This window comes from Cimex lectularius, unplaced genomic scaffold (genome assembly GCF_000648675.2).
Source record: "Cimex lectularius strain Harlan isolate CLEC.00 unplaced genomic scaffold, Clec_2.1 scaffold169, whole genome shotgun sequence".
Classification (NCBI taxonomy): domain Eukaryota; kingdom Metazoa; phylum Arthropoda; class Insecta; order Hemiptera; family Cimicidae; genus Cimex; species Cimex lectularius.
This window is the reverse complement of record NW_019392751.1, coordinates 94259-118240: the sequence shown is the minus strand read 5'-3', so window position 1 is coordinate 118240 and position 23982 is coordinate 94259. Positions and strand designations below refer to the sequence as shown.

General features: G+C 34.6%; 1 protein-coding gene across 5 annotated transcripts in view; it reads right to left on the bottom strand.

The window, feature by feature from the left end:
• The window catches only part of LOC106672012 (myeloid zinc finger 1-like), a 94313-nt gene extending 75579 nt beyond the window's left edge, over nt 1-18734 (bottom strand). For 2 of the 5 annotated variants that reach the window (XM_014403063.2, XM_014403064.2), the window contains exon 1: nt 18453-18734. The gene's annotated coding sequence lies outside the window, so the exon portion shown is untranslated. Of the gene's footprint in view, nt 1-17818; nt 17907-18452 lie in introns of all 5 variants that reach the window. The other 3 variants (XM_014403065.2, XM_014403066.2, XM_014403067.2) reach the window with 3 other exon arrangements.
• Between the last annotated feature and the right edge of the window lie 5248 nt (nt 18735-23982).

Below are 23982 nucleotides of genomic sequence, written 5' to 3'. Positions count from 1 at the left end.
TTTTCAACAAGAGGCAGCAGTTTGAAAGGACCGTGTAGCCGAAGAGTATTTTTCGAAATAATCGCCATCCATGTGCTGGTCAACACGCTTTCATTGACCCGAAAGTAAAAGAGGGTTTCTTGCAGAAGAGCTACTCAAAAAGAAAGAAAAAACAGCGAGTTACGACATCATCGAACTACGGAAGCAGTGTTAAGACAACATATTAGAAAAACAGTTTGGAAAGTAAATATAAAATAAGATTAAATAATAATAAAAAAGATATTAGAAGCTTTTGCCAAAATGAAATCACAATTATGTCAACGAACTTATATATAACAATATCAACACCAAAATTTAAAAATAAATATCATAGCATACCATATCACATCGTTTAAAATATAAAATTCTTTTGAAAAAGTCTGATCTTATATTAGGAAGATTTAGAGATCATTTGAGCAATAGGACTGCATGGTTATTTCAATACTAGTAAAAAATCTCTGTGATTGCTTTTTGTATTCCAGTGAGAAGAAAACTTCAAAGCTTAACATAAATTAACTTATACGATCAATTTATACTTAATTTCTTATATTTAATTTGAAACTCCATCGTCAAAGGATTATTTATAATGATTTTATAAGTGAGCATGATGTTATGATGTTATATAATATATATAATATATAATATATAATATATAATATATATATAATATTTATATTGCGTTATACCAAAAATCTTTTAATGTTTTATTTTATCATAAAAATAACTATAGTCCTTCGTTTTACTAACTGCTTTTTTAAAACAATTTTGAAAAAACATTAAAGAAATAAAGAAATGTTTGATTTAATCTCAAATAAAATAAGCCTCTTTTAATTGTTAAAAAATACTAAAATACAAGTGAAAATACAATTTAAAAAATAATAATAATAGCATAATATAAAATAGCGCAGAACACATCGAGAATATACGGACAAGATGGTCAAGGACAACCAACAGCGTATAAAAAGCTATCTACGCAGATTAAATAGATTAAATCTCGCATTATCCATTAAATAATGTAAATTATGACATTAAAAAAACTATAAAAAAATAAAAAAACTGGAAAGCTCTATTTTTACTACCTTACTGCATAATCTATGCAATTTTAAGCCATGTACATTTTTAATATGCACCTTCCAAGCGATATTCCTACGTGTATTTTTATGAGACATCACTGAGCTAATATAATTTTAATAATAATGGGATTATTGTTGTTAATCTAGCTAAGAGGGAAATTAATAAAAATTAAAAACATCTAAATTATCTGAGAATTGAACAATATATGAATATTACTTTGTAATTACGTACATAATAAAATATTGTATAATTCGGTTTTAAATTTGATGTATACATTTTTATTTTATGTTTATCCTGTTTAAAAAATTGAAATATACTTTTTTCGTAAACTGTCAATAAATAAAAGCATTGTCGCTTTCTTAGGTAAAAATCTGCGAGAACTGAATTTTTTTTTTTTTTAATATGAAAGCAAATCAAATAATTAATACCCCAGGATCAAAGATGAAACAAGGGGCCCTAAGGAATTTTGTATACAAATTATACTATTTTGTCTTAGTCAATACGTTTTTATTGGCACTTCACTTCAAAAATGCACAATTATACTTGAAATTCTTGAGAGGTCATGATTGAATCATCTACATCATTGGATTTTATTATACGCTAATAGCTTAAACTTAATGAGCTTTTTGGAGGGAGTGCTTTGTACATTTTAAATTAAACTCGTTGAGGTTTGACTGGACTGAATCAACACTTCGGGCTTAACAAACATCTTAAGAACCTCCTGCATTATTGAGACGGGGTTGGTTTCCAACAGAGAATTACCCACTTGATTTCAAAAGGATCAACCGAATACGAGGAGAAGGGTTTTTAAATAAATTTGGTTGTTTTTATTTTAAGTATATGTACATTGGTTTGTTCAGTGTTTTACGAGTTGTTCTTATTATTTCCAAATGAAATTAACACTAAGTCTAATGACATAGAATTTTTTCCCATAAGGTTTATATCCTAAACGTCTTTCTTTCTATTGGTGGCCCATTAACGTATATTTTCATACTAGTATTAATCTAATTAATCCCGCTATAATTTTGGACTCCGGTTATAAGAGGCTTGTTGCATCCATCATGAGGAATTTTACAAGTTGGAAACAATAGAAGACAGGCCAAAATCTTAAATATTTCACTCTGAAATGACTGAATTTCATTCAACCACCAAACGTGACACTTGTACGTCTGCCCACAACCTTTTTAATCAATTTTAATTTTAAAGAGGGCTCATCAATATTAAAAACAAGTTAGAACAGAATCCCATTAAACAAAATTTTGCCCTAGTGCCTTTATTCAATAGAGATCATCACCATTAGGCAGTCCAATAATAGAAAAAAACGGTACAGGCTGATAGTTAAATTTAATTTTTGCGCCAATTAATTGAGTAAACAACTGCATTAAATAAAGGCATGGGACCCAACCTGTTTTCGGGTTAGAGGGCATGCTCGCCGACCAATTGCTCTAAAACGATTTTAACGGCTTCCCCGCACAAATTAAATTAGAAGACAACCTGGGGGGAAGATGTTACTTAGTGTGATCGGTTATGCTCGTTATATTTATAAAAAAAGCATCATCATAGCAATTAGTAAATAGATAATGATTACCTATCCTATAAAAGGCCACAAGCCGGATGTATTTCAATCCTAAATCCATTTTTGTTTTCAAATCTAGATAATTTGATTTTCATTAACTTTTAATAATGCATCGCAACGAGGCTTCACTAAAGAAAAAACGTGTTTATTTAATAATATGAAATCTTTCCTTTCTGTTTTCTTTCTAAACATGTTTTAAAAATAAATTAGGCTACTGATTTATTTCGATCACGATAGACAGCAAGAATAGCGGATCAGTGGACGGCTATAGACTAATGGAATAATAGCCCTCGTTGAGTCAGCGGTGTTTCGTATATATTTTGTTACGTGTCAAATCCTAAGTTATTTAACTTCATAATGTCAAACAGAGATATCTGGTACATCTGCTAAAAGTTCATCGCAGTTTATACGTGTTATATCATTAGTTTGTAGTAAACACGGTGGCATGGATGGATCCATCATAACGACCCACGATGATATTGGCTATCAAAAACTAATAAACCGGAAGAAAACGCTTATAATGCCTGTTGCTTAAACGAGATAAGTCATGTTGGTTTCCTAATGACCAATCATCATTATGGCAGTTCAATTGTAGTAATGTTCAACGCTCGATAGTTTTTAACCCTAAGTGTTATTGTGCTTAGTGATTATTTTTATTAGATGTTAATGCTTTATGAAGCCAGGTGACATTTTGAGGTTCAATCATCTTTACGAGACTCAAAAATGTATATCCTAATATTTTAAGAAGTAACATGAGACATCTTGTTTAGGTTAAATTGTTGAGTTTATATTAGAGTAGCGTGTTAAGGTTAAACGCGAATCGCCGAGGTTAAACGAAAGCCGCCCTGTTAAATATGAAACAAACCCATAAATGATCATTTTAGGGGACATGTTCAATGAGTATCTTCATGCTGAGATTACAAATGACTTGACAAATGAGGTTACAATCGTCGTGTTGAGGTTCAACATGAGCCTAACTCCCAAATATGTCCTTTGAAAAATTAAAATATGAAAGTAACTGAAAACTTATCATTTTAAGTATGTGAACTTTAGGTTCACCGAGCATCATCTTGGTTAAGTTATAAATGCGTCGACATGAGGTTAAACTACAGCAGTCTTTTGTGTTAAATGTGAGTAGTCGGGTTCAACGAGCGTCCAGCATCTCAAGGTTAAAAATAAGTCGAAATGCTTAGTTAACATTCGTCGTTTTGGGGGCGTAAACGTAAGTAATCGGGTTGACGTTAAAAATGGGTCAGCACGTTGACTTTAAACTAATTGTTTTTGGTTAAATGTGAGCAGTCGGATTGAGGCTCAACGAGCGTCAGAGCGATCAGGTTAGAAATGAGTCAACACGTTGAGTTCAGAAGAGATGTGTTAAGTTTAAACTAAGGTTCCAGGGTTGAAGTTTAACTTGAATTGTCACATTGCGGTTAAACAAGAGACTAACTCACAAATAGGTTCTTTGAAAGAGTAAAATATTAAACTAACTTATTATAATTTTAAGTAAGAGATCAAGTTTAGGTTTAACGAGCATAAAAACGAAACGAAATTTATAGTTTAAATTAGTCGTGTTAAGGTTAAATGTGATGTACAGGTTAAAGGTGTGATTGACGTTCAACGAGCGTCATTGTGTAAGACGACACGTTGTGATTAGAGTTGTGGAGTTAAGTTTAATCTACAGAAGTCATGTAAAATATTAACTTGAAACTCCACATTGAGGTTAAACTTGAGAGTAACTCGCAAATAGGTCCTTTGAAAGTGTAAAATATGGAACTGACGTATTATCATTTGAAATAAGGGGTCGTTTAGTTTAACGACCATCTTCAAACCTAATCGTGTTGAAGTTAAAACGAAAAGATATGTATAGATACAATTAGAGTTGTTAAGGTTAAGTGTGAGTAGTTGGGTTCAGGTTCAACGAGCGTCATCGTGTTGATGTTAAACGAAAGAGCCAAGATAAGGTTAGACATAATGTGCACAAATTTATCTTTTGAAAAATTTGTAATGATATGATATTATACCACAATACATCCAAATCCGATTTAGTACAATACTAAATTGTATTAGTGTTTCAGTAAGTGTTATTGTACTAAGTCTTCAAAGTTAGATACTGTGTAGTAAGTTATCCTATTGAGGATAGTTAACACAGGCAAGCACCCCAACTATATTTGCAATCAATCTATCTAAAGTGCTACCCCGCAAATATTTATGCGCCGGAAAATCTACCAATCCAAACATCAACAGTAGTGGAGAAAATTCTAGATACATCCAAAACCTTTTCGTTTTCCTAACAAGTAAACATTATATTATTAGTAGTTTTCAAATATATCCATATTTGTTATGATGGAAATAGTCAAGATTTATATGTAATAAATAAAATACTCTTTAAAATGAAGAGTGCTCTTTGTGTATAGGAGGAAACATTTCTCACTATCATGTTCCTTTTTTTTTCTTTTTTTTACGAGGGTTCGCAACAGCAGAGGTCATAATATATAAACCCTCAGGGTGCCGGTGTTTTTGAAAAAAGGCCATTTGTAAGTACGTCGGGTTCGAATGCAGGGACGCTGGATTCGAACCCGGGACCTTTACCTTACAGTGATGAGCGCCGTGTCAAAGACTAAACCTTGCATCACGTCCCTTTTACATTCTTTTTCATCGTTTTACATACTTTTAATGATAAAAGCGGCAATAGCTTGTAAAGATTGCTAATTGCAAAAACCGTTCTTCAAAAACTTTAATTAGGTTCTTTCTGAGCCCTAATCTGTATCCTATATCGCTTTAAAATAATTGTTTATGTTGAATATACATATCTGTAAGTAATATTTTTACATCGTTTATTACAATAATTCTACAGTATTTTGACCGACGGAAAGGGAAATCAATTTTTAATTTTCTTCCCTGGCGTGTGTTAAATTTCATGTGGAATATTTTGTGATAGCATAGTTGGTGTCGCCACATTGAAGAAACCGTGTTTTATCGCATAATAGAACGGCAATATTATCATTTCCAAAACATCAAGTCAGGTTTTAGGTATTTAAACTAATTTTGGATTACACGGAGTGGACTTTTTTTAACATTTTACTGTTAAAAAATGCGATATTTTAACGGTTTTTCCCGTGGTGTATTCTTAAGATGAATTGGCCACGCAGCAAAACGGATAAAGGGCCAGAAGAAAAACTATTCGGATATGGTTTCGTTTGCATGCCACAACACGCATGTCTAGATATAAACTCGAAGCGGCACGGATTCCGGCTGTTTCTCAAATTGAAGATAACTTCTGATAAATTGTTTTTCTAAGCCACAGCAACACAACTTAATCTCACAGCGGTAATACGAACGGCGTTGAATATAAACTAAAAATCTACACCAGTTATAGTGAAAATTTTCTCAATGGCACATTATCGAACCAATAAATGTAATAAAACGTAAAAATGTAGCTTTTTAACAAATAACTACGACTATTTACTACCCTCTACTTTATTAAGTAAGATGTAGTTTTAACATATCGGGAAAAAAGAGTAACTTTTCAATTAAAGATGTCATGATAGTATTAAAGATGGAGAGTAATAAAATAATTTAAACAATATCTCTTTTTTTCTTTAGCCAAGCTATCAATAAAACAACCTGTGCTAAAATGTAAGAATAGAAAACAGTTAACCAATGAAACACTACGATTAATCTCTTGTAATTCGTCTTGCTGAAGTAATCGAAGAAAATTTAAAGCAATGACTTTTGTACATCCACCAGCCTCTCGATGAATAGTACTTCGGTGTTTCCGGGAAAAGGAAAAGGTTTTAACTTGACGATAATTTCAGATAAGATTTAAAGCGATAAAGTAAGAAAATTTCAATTCTTTCCTTTTTGGCGAGGAACCTCTCGCCGAAACAATATCTAGGTAGAAATGCAAACCAAAATGTTACCCAGATAGTTTTTATTTTTTTCTTCCGAAAATTTTCAGAAGACATTTCATCATTTGATTCGATAAAAACTATTACACTGAATTATGATTTTATATACTAATATTTTTACGTAAGGTTTTGGTTGAAATGAAAAAGCTAGTGTCACGAGCGGGATTCGAACCCAAGACCTTCGGCTCAATACGACGCTGCTCTAACCACTTGAGCAATTGTGACTTCGAACCACTCGAACACCAACTCGCCATCTCAACCTACAACCTTTCGAATTTTCCCTCCTTTTTGACATTTTTCAAATGTAGTGTAATCAGGATTCGATTCTCGCCGAGATACGAAGTGGCCACGCGGAGCTGTTAGTGAAGTTATACTTCGTTTTACTTATTAAATCCATTATATTTAGCAGTCTATTGACCAAACTACTTCTTTCAATTAATTAATTTTTTTACGTAAGGTTTTGGTTGAAATGAAAAATAATAATACAATGTTCTCAATCAACTACTATATCTTTTTTCCTTTTGTGTATAACCATATTTATAGATGTACGGCCTAATCCTCGGCCCGAAAAACGTCCTGAAAGAGCTTGATAGGCTCTACTATATCGAGCCTATAGGTCTTGGAGCGATCTCGGCCAGAGTCTGTGCTGCGAGCTGGGGTTCTTGCCTCCCGAACCTCGGAGAGAGCAGCGTACCCCTCGGGTACACGCCGGATTCTTGGGAAAGCCGGGGCATGCTCTAGCAGGGAAGATCCTGGAGTGTCTTGCCTAAGTCGTGTTCAGCGCCATATCTCTACAAAGTTATGTTCACTAAACTTAGAAATAGATACGCCGATTTTCGTCTAGTTTTTACAGACAGATACAAGAACGGCGATGGTGTGGCGTGAGTCCTGTATAGCGAAGGAGTGACTTCCTAAAGGTTGCTTGATGTGTCATTCCTAATAGAAGCTTTCTGTGACCTCTGTTCCGCTTTTTATAGCATACGGTTTTTTTTTATTGTTTTCAGATTTGTTTTATGTATTTTATGGCTCTGTGTTTTGTCTAAGTGCATTTATTTATTAGTCTGAGTGGTAAGGGCGTGAATGCATTTATTTGTACGATGTTAGTTGTTAGTTAGGTTATATTTTGCATGCATTGGGGCTGGAATGACCTAGAATTCGAAAATTCCTGGCGCCTGTTGGGAAAATACATCTCCAGAGCATCTGGCTCAAGCAGGGGGATACTTGAGACCGAGCCGCGTAACGGGGTAGGTGAACTCCCCTGAGGTATAGATCCCAAGATGGCTCCAGACATGCGGGAAATATAATTAAATATATTTTTTTAATTACTTTGTAGCTTCTGTACAGAACAGTAACGCATCTGAACCAATGACAGTTTCACTGCTGCCCATCACGATTGGTAGTAAGTTGAGGACTTGCACGGCACTTAGCAAATACGTAGGAGGTTATACAAACCCCGCAGTGCGGGGACCGCGGTAGCCGAGTGGTTAGCATGAGAGACTCTCACGCCGCGGTCATGGGTTCGATTCCCACCGTCGCCTCTGGCCCTTTTTTTCCCGATAACCCCCAATTTGAACAACATACATAAGAATTCGTCATGGCTAATATGCAAAGATCATAAGGCAAAAAAAAAACCCCGCAGTGTGTAGACTTACGCACTCTATTTGGCGAACGCCAATACGAGCATCTCGAGACTTGGCAAATATTCGGCGGCAATCGGCATTCAGCGAATACCGCATGTCCTGGAGCAACTTTAAGGTGGGCAAATCGGGGAGAGAACACTTCGGGATAAAAGTAAAAAGTACATATTTAGTCCATATTAACATAACAAAAATATGCTTGAAGATACATCACTGTCAATTGTTCTTTCGATGGTATGTAAAATAATTAGGCCATATTAAATCAAATAACGGATCAAATGAAGTATGTTAAAAAAAGTTTATTAAACTGATTATAGTATGAAAATTCCGCTAAATCCTTTATTGTTTTCTTATCGAAAAATATTTAAATAATATTAACCAATATTGCCAAGCGTACAAGTTGAATAAATAACCTACGGGAAAATCTGGAATTTAGATTAGAGCAAAAGTTTGGAATATCTATTTTTTGTGATTCTGATTAAACAAATAGTACGGGGATTCGTAAGTTATATCATGAATGATTTTTATCATTGATGCATGGTTGTTTTCTCTTCCGTACTTTATGGCTTTTACACCAGCGCGCGCAAGAGTCTTACGAAGCATATTTAATTTTATGGGCTCGAGCATTAATACCAACGCGGATAACGGTGTAGATTTGAGTACGAATGTGATAATATAATTCGTTTATATTATTACTAATTCACTAGTATTCGTTCGCGCGGTGTATTATTTTCGATAATTTTTCACGATCTGGATATTTCGTCGCACATTCCTTGACCATTACGCTCAAATGCTTTTATTTCAAGATTATTTTCCGTTGTGTAGTTAATTTTAATAAATCTTGTGTAAGAATAAGCATTGTTTTTTTTATAAATTAAACGAATCGATTAAATCTGTGCATTCTCGTGTATTTTGTACTTAAGTAATAAGATTCCATATTCGCTAGCTCGTAAGTGAACGATTACATTCGAATGAACAAACCCCGTAAATACATGTTTAGCTGCCTAGATTTTAGATTTGAATATGCTAATATAATTGGTTACCGTCATTAAAACAAGGAATAAACTTATCGTAGACTTGCACTTGCGAATTGTTTTAATTACCACATAATAATTTTTAGCGACTGTTGAAAAAAAGCGTTATAGATTACTTTTTTAGTTCAAAGGACAAGGAAATCAATTAATTATATTAGTAATGAAACGAAAAATTATAGTTTTTAAATTCTATACATAAAGAATAGCACGCTTTACTTACAGTAATAATGTACTGTACAGTAATACTTAGTTACAGTAATAATGTGATGTAAGTGATTCAAATAGTTTTTTTTTACTATGTATTCAATATTTGCAAGGGTTTGATTAGGATTTACCCAATCGGATTATTCTGATTAAAGTATATACATAAAGGTTGGACACAGTCCATGGTTATTAGGCATGCAGGAATGCTCGTAATGTGATAAGGTATGAGAAAAACTACCTGAATTTATTCACATTTAAAAATTATGCCGGAAATTCATTCTTTGACAGGCAATACAAAATGGAACAATCAATATCCTTTATCCTTTGATTTCTATATGAACGTACGACGTAAAGTTAGGCTTAGCTAAACCTCACACTTTTTAGAATAAAGTCCCCACTTGCGTTTTAAATGTTTTAAACTTTAATTATTATAACGTAAATTCCATTATAAAAATATTTTCCCACGAGAAAAATACTGCAAAATTATGTGTATATTTATCGTACGCCTATCACAAGAAAACATTATTCCAGATCCAGATCCAAGTTTTTATTATCTTTTCAGGTCTTTCTTTTTATTTTATTAATGAAAATATTGCATTAAGCAGTTTACAGTGGATTAACACGTTGATTTAGAGTGTACCTACTGCAGATTTACAGCAATAATACGTGGACCGGTTTAGTTACCAAACATACCTAATTGACAACACCTTTCGATTTTGATTTAATTACTCATTTATGCATACATTATTGTACAAAAAGAGAAGAGAATTTCATTTATATTTGCCTAAAAAAAGGAGATTATTTTTTATTTTATTTTATTTGTAGTATATAACAACCATGTACCTTCAAATGAGAAAGGAAATACATAATCCCTTAACACTCGCGGTTTTGATATTTGCGGTTTTGACTATTCATGTATGAAAAAATGAGGAAAGTTTTGTCATTTGCGGAAGTCCGATTTCTTTATTCGTGTAGGAAAAAAATAGTTTCGTAAATAATTTTATTTTCGTTTCGGAAAGAATTCTTTAAAAAATGGATTGGAGGCTCTAATTGAATCTCAGAAAACTTTTTCCTGCTTTCAACATACTGTCCCTTCTTTCTTCTCCGTTTGTTTTATTCTCTAGTTGTGTCGCAAAATGCCTCCACTTCCAAACCAAAAAAACCATCCTGACCCTTGCTGAAAGAACAAAATTTTTTGATATGTTACATTTTTTATGCAGGCCAAAATTTTTCTTCATAACAGCTCAGGGCAATTTTAACCTTGAGGGACCAACTTATGCATGTACCAAGCAATGGATTTCGACCCATCTTTAAATCGAAGTTTTAAGTTTAAAAGGGATGTCGAGGCCCCTTCAAATCCTTATGTGGAAATTCTCAAAGAAATTAATTATTCGGCAATACAGCGAACAGTTAATAGTTATTTGATTACTTGCACATCAAAAAAATGCAAACAATGAAAACAATTAACATGTTCAAACACTGTTATGTTTTCTGTTACGTTCATTTCGAATAAACTTTTTTTAAAAAGTACTCTATTGAATCTTGATTTTTGGCGTCATGGAACCTAAACCTCTTTCCCTCCTTATAGCATACGAAAACATTCGCGGATTTAACATCCACGGCAGTTTTCTGGAACCAAACACCCGCGAATGGTAAAGGGATTACTACATATTATACACCACCACTCCACCGATACTAAGATGTTGACTGTTTAATTAATACTTGTGTCATTATCACTTTCACTATCATCATCATCATCATCACTTTCAAGATCTCGCGGCCATCGTCTCTTCAGTCGGCGAGGAGGATTCGAGGGAATTTGTCGAGATGCGAGTTTTCTGGCGTGCTGATTTACGTTGGTTGGGGGGGGGGTTTCGTGAAATTTGCACTAACGGGAACAGATTGCATCTTCATTTAAGTCTGTATATGTAGTTAGGTTCGATAAATAAAATGGAGTTTCTTGTATTTTTTCGTAGGATTGAGGATTGGGCAGTGTGAATAAGGCGGATGTTGGAATGTTTGGCTGAACACAACACTTCCAGTCCGTAAGCCCATAACAGCTTAACTATGGTGTTGTAAAGCAGTCTTTTATTTTTGAAAGGTAAATCCAACGTTTTTCAAAAAGTCGTGCAAGAGTTCTGTATCGAGTTAGTACCTCCTGACGTTCATGTGTGAGGATTCCACGTCAGGTGTTTGAGAGGTACAGCCCGAGGTACGGCACCTTGTCCTCAGTTGGGAGAGTTATATTATTTAAGTGGACTGGAGAGGAAATTTTTTTCCTGCTTTCAACATACTGTTCCTTCTTTCTTCTCCGTTTGTTTTATTCTCTAGTTTTGTCGCAAAACGAAACGTGGAAATAACAGGTTCGGAATTACTAGAGAGAATTGTTGTATCGTCTCTAATGTGAATGTGGTGGTTTGGAATGTAATGGATTGTCAGTTGTTTTTACGTGGTATACTGTGAGGGGCCAGAACACCACCCTGAGGAACACCAGAGCATGGATAGAGAAATATTCAGAAAGAGAATTGCCTTCGAGTTGGAAAAACCAGTCAGTGAGTTAACTGTGCAGTATGAGATGGTAGGTGGATGGAAGGATACCTCATGAACGCATGAGCATTGAAAGCTTGGCTCACGTAAAGAAAGGCCTCAAAACAGTACTGTCCTATCTCAAGGGAGGGGGAAATAATGTCTAGCACGCGATGGCACTATTGAACAGTTGAGTGACAGCTGCGAAAAACCAAACTGACGATCTGGAATTATATTTTCAAAATTTAGAATCGAAAGAAGTCTTTTCAATAGCAGCTTTTCTAAAATTATTTTGGTCAAATAAAGAAAAGTTCAGTTCTGATCGTATTCTACTTTGAATAATTTTTTGTGTTGCTGTGAATTCCGAGGATAAGTGTTAAAACATTAAGTCATTATGAAAAGATGATAAAATCCTGTCTATAATATTAATTTTACTGTTTTGTTTAAACGAAGCAAATAATTATTAACTATTTCATTTTAATTGTTCATACAAACTGCAACGAGAATGCATCAATTAAGGTAGGTCGATCCGAAATTCAGGATAAGATGCATTTCTTACAAAAAACCTGGTGCCCTGCCAAGACTAAAACCTCCTGATTTATCAGAGGCACAAGCCAAACAGTATATGTTGATTTCAGCACAAATTTGCTCCAAAACCCAAAATGTAAACGATCTATTTTCTGTAATTCTAATGATCACAGGTAGTATATGTTTGGCCATCACGACTTATTAAATGGTTTTAACGTTAATTTTACAACAATTACAATCAAACGAACTAAAAACTTTCAGCAGTAAAGGCTTTCGCGGAAAAGAAAAGAAAGATTTCTGCAAGGCTCACAATCAATGGTCGCTCCTAGACCTAGAAAGCAAAGGAATCTGATTTCCATATTTTAAAAATCTGAAAGCTGAGAAGAATTGTAAGGAAAATGTATCAAGAAACAGCCTTCATCACGGGCAATTATAGTTTAATTATTTAATTTATTTAAAGAAATAAATTGAACCTTCAAAATAAAGAAAAGCCTTCCAAATTGAATAAAGTACCACCTGGGTGAAGTATATTAAACTTGGAAAAAATAGCAGATCCTTGTTAAATGTCGCTTTATTTTTCAACTCATGGATGACGTTGATTCCATAAATAAAACTTTTCTCCTGAAGGGATTACTTGATATTGCATATATATATATATATNTATATATATAACGGTGTTTGTTCCACAAAATTCTTTTAGCCTGGTCATTGTCAACACTCAAACTGGTCAAAGCGGAACATTAATTATTTAAGTATCTCAAAGCTCTGATAACAGATATAATATCTTAGGAAAGATTATATAAACGAATTGCCCTGCACACCTTAGTAGAAAAGCCTTAACTTATTTTATCCTCCCAATTGAAAAGTTTTAACCTAACGTTTGTTCTTCGCTGTTTATCATGCCACCCAAAATATTTATAGAAGGAATAGTCTAAATACAAAAACAGTTTTATGGTTTAGCATGGTTACCCACTAAAACTGTGCATCATCGTAGATGTTCTTTTATAAAATAAGCTCGGGGCAAAGCGTTTAGAAGTTCAAACATGCTGGTTAGTTTACTTCGTTAACAAATTGTCAAAAAATGGTATATTTTTTAAAACATAATACTTCTTACAAGAATTCTAAATGATTCAGTGTGTTGTAATTTCACTAATTTTTTTACTGTTTATGGAACCATTGTGCAACTGAAACTTAAACTGAGCCAACCGCTTTACATAGATAAAGTTATGATAAATGTACTTTGACCACAGAAATGTCTTTCGTATATAGATTTCGAGTTTAACCATCGACATCCCTCTATTATTTTCCTTTACAATAGGGATTCGTAACTAACTAAAGCCATAAATAATTGTCTAAACTAACAAAATTAGCTGGGCTTTCCTCTATCTGAAATAACATAGTTTAGTTTATTAACATATTTATATTACCACTGGGCGTTTACCATGATTTTCTTAAATTATTCCATATCGGAAGTTACGTTTTCACTAGTTTTGTCATGAAGCAATGGGAATATTTGGGATTTATTTATTTAAACATTCCTTACCATAAACCATCACACCATATACTATCCCACTGAGCAATCTTTATGATTTTATATTTTTATCCGTCAGATATATCTTATTTTTAATATAATCTCTTCAATTAAGATGATATATCATCAATTTTTTTAACAAGCTTTTCGCAATGTGCTTTTTAACATATACAAACATTACATATTGTATGTAGAGAGAAATTAAATGAAATGTTTATGTTTAATATGAAACACGAGTTTTCGGTCCAAACAACCTTAGGTTCGGGGCATTTAGTTCACAAACATATAATGATCCTATCATAATAATATTGTTTCTACTTCATTTAAAATAATCACCATCTCATAGAAAATATGAAGAAATGTAATTTATGTGATACACTATAAAATTGTTTGACACATGATTTGTAAAGACACTGTTTAACAATTAATCGTTTTACTTATATTTTAACTTAATTATTACGTCAATAACGATTCTACAACCGACTAAAATCCTATAATCTCAAATACTGTTTGAAAACTGCAAAACTAAAGTTGGACGGACTTTTTTTTGTAGTTAAGACAGATAAAAAGTGTGATAACATACATTCCAATGATATTAATATATTATGAATACTCGTCGAAAGTTTCGGTTTCAACAGGTTAAATATTAACTATAAATGTTGTTCCTTACAACATTGGTCTTCTCAAAACCGTAAAAACCGGTATAAAAGCCAAAGCTAAGCACACAGCTTTCCGCTGTTAAGCCTTTTGAAGGTGAAATTTGGGCGCGTTGGATTTAATGTTGTGTAAAGTTATGCCCCTAAAGCGAGATTTAGAAACATATTTTAAAAATAACTACCAGCAGTAACATTACGTGTTTTTTTTAGCTTAAAGTAGTTACTCACTGTTAACTTTTACTCAGAAATTTAGTACAAAAAATGCCCAAGTGTTGGTGCGATTTTCTATCGTATATTAAGGTGATATTTATTAGTAAGCGATGTTTTATAAGACGTTTTGGTGTAAAAAAGTGGTGTGGACTCGGACTAAAATATTACTGCATTTCGTTTATTTTGCTTTATATGGCCTTTCTTCAGTGATTCTTTGTTACCCTACAAAAACTGCCCTTTGAGGCCCACAATGGACGTACATTTTTCAATATTTTCCTCCAGTAATATTTGTTTATATTTTATTAAAGAATAATGTAGCCGTTTGAAGGGCTTTAATTTATCAACTTCACAAATTATAGAATTTGCATTAGTTGAATCACAGTCCTCGAACAAAGGGATAAAATAATAACATCGTTTTCTGCTCTAAAATAATAGTGCAATGTGTTCTCCGTCATTTTACAGTGATATTAACCATGATCATCAATTATTTTAAAAGCCCTACAAGCCGTTTTGCATTTTTATAATTCGGTTGTCGTTCTGAAGTATTTATTTTTTGGTTAAGTTCGATAGCAAACTAAAGATATAATTTCAAATAATAACTGAATGCTTTTTACACTGTAAGCAGTGTCATTATGCGATATTGATAAAATTAATATTTAGAATATTTCAATTTTCTTGTATTTTCCCTCCTCTTCCTACAACAAATCTTTTACTGTAAAAGATTTATGAAGTTAAATCTGATAAGCAGTGTGAGTCGTCTTCGCAATAACTGTGCTTTTAGGCATCTGTTACGCAACAAATTGCATTTATTCAGTTTTTTCTCTTTTCATATTTTCATCTTAATTAATCAGTAAATTTCCAAACAAATTGAGGTACCAAAAAAGAATGGAAAAGAGAATTGCTTTAAAAATGACATCATCTACTCGTATACAAATGGGCCTAGTCCGCAAGAAGGTACGGGGTAGGACCTCTCAGGCCCAAGTCGGTGCAATTGAGAGATGTACCCAGTTCAATCTGAACAAAAGGTATAAAAAAATATATAACCATCATGTCAGCCAAGCAACCATCAAAACTCTAAGACCAAACATCATTAACTCAAAGTTGGTTCTGAATTGCAAAACTAAACTAAACAGATTAGGTATGCAAAACGAATTCACCCTCTGCTGGGTCCCAGGACATGTGGGAGTAAAAGGCTACGATGGCATATTGCAAGAAAAGGGTTATAGCCAAAAAAAAGGTGATTTTGCTAAAAGGGCAAGCTGCTATACCGTTAGTTGTTAGGACCTGAGCCCTTCTGTGGCATAGGAATGTATCAATGAGAACCTTAGAAGGATAAAAAGAAAATGAGGGAACAATGGAACTCACTCATCGGACCCAAACAACCCAAGAACCTTCTCGACAATTTTAGAAGGAAAGAGGTAACAGAACGCATTAAAGGGAGCAAGAAAAAACAGCGAATATCAACAGGATTTTTAACAAAACACTGTAAACTAAATGGGCATCTGGACAAGAATGGCATAACCCAACACGGCAAGTGCAAGTTCTACACACCCCCTACAAGAGAGACCCCATTACAATTTAAATGCAAAAGAGATTCAACCGCTGAAACCGGGCCTTGATGAACTAGGTGTGCTATAAGCACAGAACGGCAGATACAATAGCTTTTACAGGGCGCAGAAAAATATACACCCCCACTAATATATTTACATCTAATAAATCACTATCTCACCCATCCAACGATTTGAATGCTGTTGTTGAATATTGTGAAATCCACAAATTTTCACCGACATACTGCACAATTAGGAAGGCACATGAAAACAGTTCTAAATGCGATTATTAAACAATTATGTGTATAGAAATGAAGCACATGCAATTTAAAAAAGAAGAAACAATGAAAATATACTTGATAGAAATTGAAAATAACTGAGGTCTATAAACGCATGCCAGTCTGAAAATAGCAAATCCTAACAAGCAAATTATTGGGTTTTCCTCTCAAATTACGTCACTTGACGGTGGACGTTCCGAAAGGGAAAAACACAATTCAATAAAAAAAATAAGGAAAAAAGAATTTTTTTTAATAGGCGGCTTTATCTGGCCCATTCCCAACGCATATGCAATTGCAATTGCTTCATCGACACCGATAAGGCGGTGGTGGGGAGGTGCATGCTGATAAGGACGGCATCAAGTTTCAACGGTGGGGAAAATGCACTCGGAAAAGCCGGCCAAAATTTTTCCCCTCCCCACTCACATTTCGCTCGTTGATAAAAAATATTAAAAAATAAATAAAATAGATTTTTTTTTCCAAACGTACGCCACCTGTTTCCACGTCGCCGGCGAACCGTTTAAAAGAATCTCTCTGACCCGTCGAGGCCGAGCCCATTACTATCTCATGTTTAAAATATCAACTTTTTTTATTATTAAATCCACGAGGAAATTTTTGTGCATCGTGGAACACATTTTTAAATGCATTTAGAATTGTTTCTCGATCTTCTGAACGCCGGTTAGTCTACGAATTAGTGCAGTACGTCTTTTTTGTCCGCTATCCCGGAAATTGGTCAAATAATACATTATTTTAATTGGATCAACTGAGAAAGGTCAAGAAGAAAATTTAAAAGGTTGCAGATTTAACGATAATGGGAAAAAAGTGGCGCCCGTTGAAAGATTTTCAGCACTAAATGAACAAAAAACCATGCATATTGTCACACGAAATTATATAATAGCAACAACAACAAACAGGCATGATAGAAAAAGGGGTTTTCTCCGAAACTACAAAATCTAAGCTTTATAAACAAAATTTGAAATTTTTTTCGTTAATAAAAAACGTGTGACAGAAAAAAGGCAGGCACAAACGAAAATAATGAGTTGAATATATAATTGAATTGTCATATTTTGTTTGAAAATCGTTGGTCTACTCACTGTACATTTTCTTGACTTCTCATGGAGATGTGTACCCGAGTCCAGTCATATATTATCTACTCATCTTTTATTTGTGCCAACCCTCAATCTGTAATAAGATTTCAGTTGTAAAAAAAATAATGTGCTATGATTAATATCGCATTACAAGAAAGGGATTGGGAATGAATAAGTAGGGACATTGCGGAAGTGTTTCTGATGGGGGAAAAGTACGCGAGAGAGGGATGGGGAAATTTTTCCAGCCCGGAAAATCCGCGGTGGAAACTGCAATGTCAGAAATGATAGTCGGCCGGCCGGCACCACGTTGTACTCTGCCGGCGGATCGGGACGGCCGCGCTACCCTTACGCATATTCGGATGGGGACGAGATTTCGCAAATATTGCACCGAGGAAACGCGGAAAATCTATTCGGCCCGGGAGTCGGTGCGAGAGGAGAAAGAAGTGTAATTTTGCGGTATTGCAAAACTAGGTCGGGAAGTAGGGGGAGACGCGAATTGAGAAACTGGCCCGTTGCAATTCGGCTTGCACTTGACCTTGCCTACCGCAAATAAACCGCACTTTCCCGAGGGGCTTTCCGACTATTTTTTTCCAACATTAATTTCAAACCGTTAAAATCGAATTTATAGTATTCGAGTTACCTTGTTACGTGAGAAGTGATGCGGGCTCCCACATGAAGGCTCGGACTGTTCCTCTTGGTCGAAATAAAAAAATGATCGAAGGAAAAATCAATCCCGGTATCCGCTAGAAATGAAACACTTGGAAGTTCACTCGGGGATAATTGGAAACCAAAAGAAACGAAAATTAAAAAAAAAAAAAAGATCGTGTCAGGGGAGTTATGAGGTGACGGGAGGTGGTTGGAGTCTCAAGGAGCTGCTTCCCATAGCGTTGGTCGTGCGTAACTGGGTTTGACTCTGCGAACCGATTTTCGTGGGGGGGCTCCCTACCAACTTCCCTCCCCAAAAAGCAAAAGTTGGACGGCATTCCGACCGGCTGCGCTACATTCGCCCGCTTTTGGTGGGGACTCCCGTCACCGGACACCGAGTTCACAGACGCGCTACCTCAATAACCCAGACGTTGCGGCATCTCTTCAACGACCGTGGAGGCCGCAACCGTTCCAACGGCGAGTCCTTTTATCTTCGCCCTAGTAAATACGGCGGTTCGTCCTCTCTCCGTTGCGAACAATTTTTCCACCACATCACCCCATTTTTCACAACTTTCCATTTCGCGGCATTACATATCCTGATATCAGTGATGCTCGGTTTAAGAAATTAACGTTATGAGTAGGATTATTTCTCCCGGTCCATTAACGTTATTGGTCACTAAGAGAGAAACTTTAGGACAATTTTCAATCCGGCTATAAAGCTAAGACCAAGGCAATAAAAACATCCATAAAACAAAATGGTGTAAATAGCCCAAGAAGGTTGTTTGCAAGATTATCACCTAGTACTTACTCAGTTGATAATCAGACTGAACAACCATCAAAACGGTTACCTTATATGTACCATAACTACAAGGCCATAATATGGTTGCAAACAAAACAATTCTTGTGTGTTACCAAATTTAATCTACTTGTCAACTCAATATGGAAGAAAAATATTCCACGCTATCACCACTGGATAATTATTTAACCTAAAGCCCATGCACATGGATCAGACTACAAGTATCTTTTATATATGACATTGCACATAATGACAAAACTATAAGCTGTTCGAAAAAAAGAAGAAATTAACACTAATGTGACTATGCTTATTCCTTTTGAAACCAGCATGCGCTTTTACCCAAGAGAGTTTGATCGACGATCCGTTGTCTATTGTCAACTCCCTTAACTTTCGCCTTATTTCTTATCCTAACCAATTGTTGGTGTTATAGTTTTTAATTGTCATGATAGAAACTTATCTGCCCTTATTAGCAATGATTTACTTTTACACCAGTCTGCCAGTTTAACATGAATTTTGTGACTGGGTTCAAATTTTCATTTTCATAGGAAAGTGTTGCACAACCTACGTTCCCATTAATTCTGCATCCATCGGTGTATGGAGCAGCGCAATGGTCGCAGTCCGTCGAATCTTCCATCGTCAACGATGTTTACAATAAATCCCAGATGGAACCTTTCTCTTAAAGGTAATGGTTTTTAAGTTCTGAACTCTGGTCCAAATAAAATTTCGCTACTATTAGTCACCATGAAAATGTCTATTAACTCTTGTATTTTGATGTCAATTAGAGGAACACCTGCCAATATAAATGACGCTTGAAAAGATATTGTTATATAATCCTTTATTATTGTAATGAGTATTCTGCGTTTTCGTACATTGCATTTTTTCTTGAGGCTGTGTTCCAAATTGGTGAGGCATAGGTTAATAAATGCTGGTTTGTTCCTATATAAATAATTCTAAGACCGCGCAGCCTATGCCTCTATAAACTTTACTACCTGTAGTGCCTTTTCACAAAGTACTTAACTGAGGCTTCCATGAAAACGTCCTATCAAAATAGATTCCCAATCATTTATATTTGGTATTTCTTGTCCTTGATACACCTTAACATGTCTTCCTGTCTTCCTTCTGTTTGTAATATTTAGTGCTTGGAACTTTTCAATATTAAATTCGATTTTGTTTTCAGCTATACTGACGGTCATCTCAAGCTGTGATTCTGATTTCGGTGATACTGGGGTTATGAAGTCATCCGCCAATGAAAATAACTCAGGATTTGAGGTAAACGAGTAAAAAGAATTAACCAATAAACCAGACTGCAGCATGATGCTTTTTCTGCAGAAAGTCGTACTTCCATGGTCGATGTATTAAGATTGACCTTCGTCTCAGAACAATAGATATTAGACTATTTGTACAGGTTAGGTAGCCATTTATTATTATTAGCTGTTTAAGAATTGTTGGCCAATGGTGCGTGAGTTCTCCTACCAATATTCATTCGAACTTAGTACCGGCGATATAGAATAGAGTTGAATTTTATTTTAATTGAAATTTACATAATATTTTTTACGAAGCAATATAAATCATTTATATTTTTAGATATTTGTGTTTTTTATTTCAATAACAGCTCTCCCAAGTAAAAACTTGTGTAGAGAGATGACCTAAGGCCTCGTGTTCGCTAAGTTGCACAATTTTCTTACCTTTATTTTTTTATCAAATTAGTTATATGAATGGATCCTAGCATTGAATCAATAACTGGGCCAAAGTATTGAAATTATTTACCAATATCAGTGAGTTACAGTTTTTATAATCTATTTGATCACAGGTGGGGGAATGAAAGTAAGTGAATTAGTATTGGAGTGCGCTGCTTATTTACATTATTAAATTAACTTCATTAATTCATCATGAAAATTTTTTCTTCGCTGCATCAACAAACTATTACTTTTAACTAGGTAAAATATTAACCTATGCTCTCAGCCAGTACCATAAAGTAACAATTTACTAGAGTGTGATATTGCTTTTAACCACAACAAGTCAGAATACGAAGTTATTTCTTTATATTCCAATTCCGATAAAATCGTCCAAACAGTTTATCAACCAGTATGTAATCGATGGATAACTCAAAGGTATTCAATCATTGAGAGCCATAAAACAATCTCGCTCGAAATATGTTAAATCCATTGATTTAATCGATGGATAACCCAGTAGTTATCAAACTTTCTTGACCTACTCATTGAACCAATTCGATCGTGCAGTAGAATAATCCAACAACGCCAAAAAGCGCAGTCTGAATTAAAAAAAAAATAAACAACAGAAAGCCATATATTTAAAGGGCCATTATTGACAACCTGATAGAACCAGATTACCACAATTTTCAATCTGATTATCTCTAAAGCATATATACTTTATACATCAAGCTATACGAAGTAAAAGACGCGACAAGAATTTGTGTACGTCAAATTTTCGTATAGACTTAATGATTTTGTGAATTTACTCAATGTCGGTAAGAAGTTTGCTTGATTTGCTTCAGCACAACAGATACGAAATTCTACGAGATTATCGATTGAAGACTAGGCTGATTATCATTGAAATCGCCTTGTGGAAGAGTTTTGCCTTATTTCCCATTTTTTTATTTTAGAAAAATTATATTTTTTCGCCTAACCAATAATCGTAAAACTGAACAAACGTTTGTGCAAATATTTTATAATTTTATGCTGCTGGATATAATGATATGTTTTATGCAAACTTTTGTACAAAAAAACAAAAAAGAAAAAACTGTTCGCACCTTAACGGCATAACTTCTAACGATTTGTCTAATATTCGCTAATTATTTTTTAATAAATTGAATATTTAACGGTCATTTTATGCCCAGAAAGATCAAATTTACGTTATGCATTTTAACCATAAAATTGTAGAAATAGCCGACGAATTAAGACATAATTAAGTTCAATATTCAAATACTTTTATGCATACATATATCAAATATTTTTCTTACATATTAGATCCTGAATCCAGCATCTTGTCACAAAAGTGGATACATCTTAAAATGGATTCTTAATGAGTCCAAAATCTGGTTGAACAATACCACCGGCATGGGGCACGCGTAGAGATTTTTATAGAAGGGCCATCCGCAAAACATACAAAGGAATTACTGGAAGGCAACCGCAACCGAACCAGGGATTCTGGTTCAACTCCTGACAGAGCACTGCAACAAGAAAGCACACGACCGGATAGGAGAACAGACAGAAGAAACTCTGTGCCAGGAAGAGAAGGAAACCGCAGAACACATTCTATCTTTTTATGAAGGCCTATCTATGTAGGTGCATGCAACAATGACAGGAAAATCACAAGCAAGATCCTACACTAAGGAGCCGCTGGCTTTGGCTATGGAGGTTGATTAACAATCAGAAGGGGGCCAGTGAGTTATAAAAAACAGTAGAGCCTAATATATATACTCAGATCGAGGTACCGAACGCCTATTTTATCCCTATTCATATACATATTAGATTGTCCAAACAGAGTAAGTTTTAATTGCGGATAATTCTTTAATTTATACCATAGATTTTATGTCAGCATGTATAACAATATAAAAAAGGTCTTGGTTGAGATAAAAAATCATTGTCACGAGCGGGATTCGAACCCACGACCTTCGACTAAATACGCCGCTGCTCTACCACTTGAGCTATCGTGACTTCGATCCTCTCGGACACCAACTCTCCATCTCAACCTACAAACTTCGAATTTTCCCCCTTTTTGCCATTTTGGTGTCCGAGAGGATAAAAGTCATGATAGCTCAAGTGGTAGAGCAGCGGCGTACTTAACCGAAGTTAGTGGGTTTGAATCCCGCTCGTGTCACTGACTTTTTTATCTTAACCAAGGCCTTACATAAAAAGAAGAATTAAGTGAAAGATGTAACTTGGTCAATTGACTAAACTATGATCAAATTTTGTTTTATGCCATTTAGACTCGTCGTTATTCCCGCTATTTCATTTCGAGTTTCACCGTAAAGTAATTAAAGCTTCCCCATGCCCTTTTGTCTAGCATTGTGGCTAAAACGTCACAAGGAACAACACATGTGAGCGGGTTTGGTTTGTTTGCCACGCCGAAAAACTCTGATTCAACAGATTTCTATGGAGGAAGACGTTGTAAGGAAATAAGGGCAATTTTTACCCGTTTATTATTTTTTAACTGGGAAAAAGTATAATATAATAATAGTATAAATATTATTTTTTTGAAAATGTAAATGTGAATTGACCTCATTCCGATTTTATTAAAAAGATATCAACCAGCTCATTGATGGCGCAATGTGTCTAATGTTGTGTCACCTATTCTCAGTACTAACTATTGATATCCTGTTCTCTATATGCTCTTTAACAGCAGACCACCCGCTGAAGCAGTTATTGGAAAGTGTTTTTTATTAATTGGTAACGATGAGGGTGGAAGGACCCGATGACAAGTTCATTCAAAATTATGCAAGGTGAGTTGCGTGACAAAGTCGACGATTAATCTAAATTAATCATTTATGGTCCTTGTATTAATGTGACTGCGTGTCATATTTGTTTGGGTGATTTCCGATCTATCGGTTCTGGGGACTAGAGATCAACAATTCTGATTACGATCCGATTTTGATGAACATGAGTCGTTGCGGTCATCCTCGTCTGCCTGTTCTCGCTGTTTTCGAATGTCGGATGTTTTCATCATTTTGCCATCTTCAGTGGGTCTATTAATCTTTTCATTTTAAAGT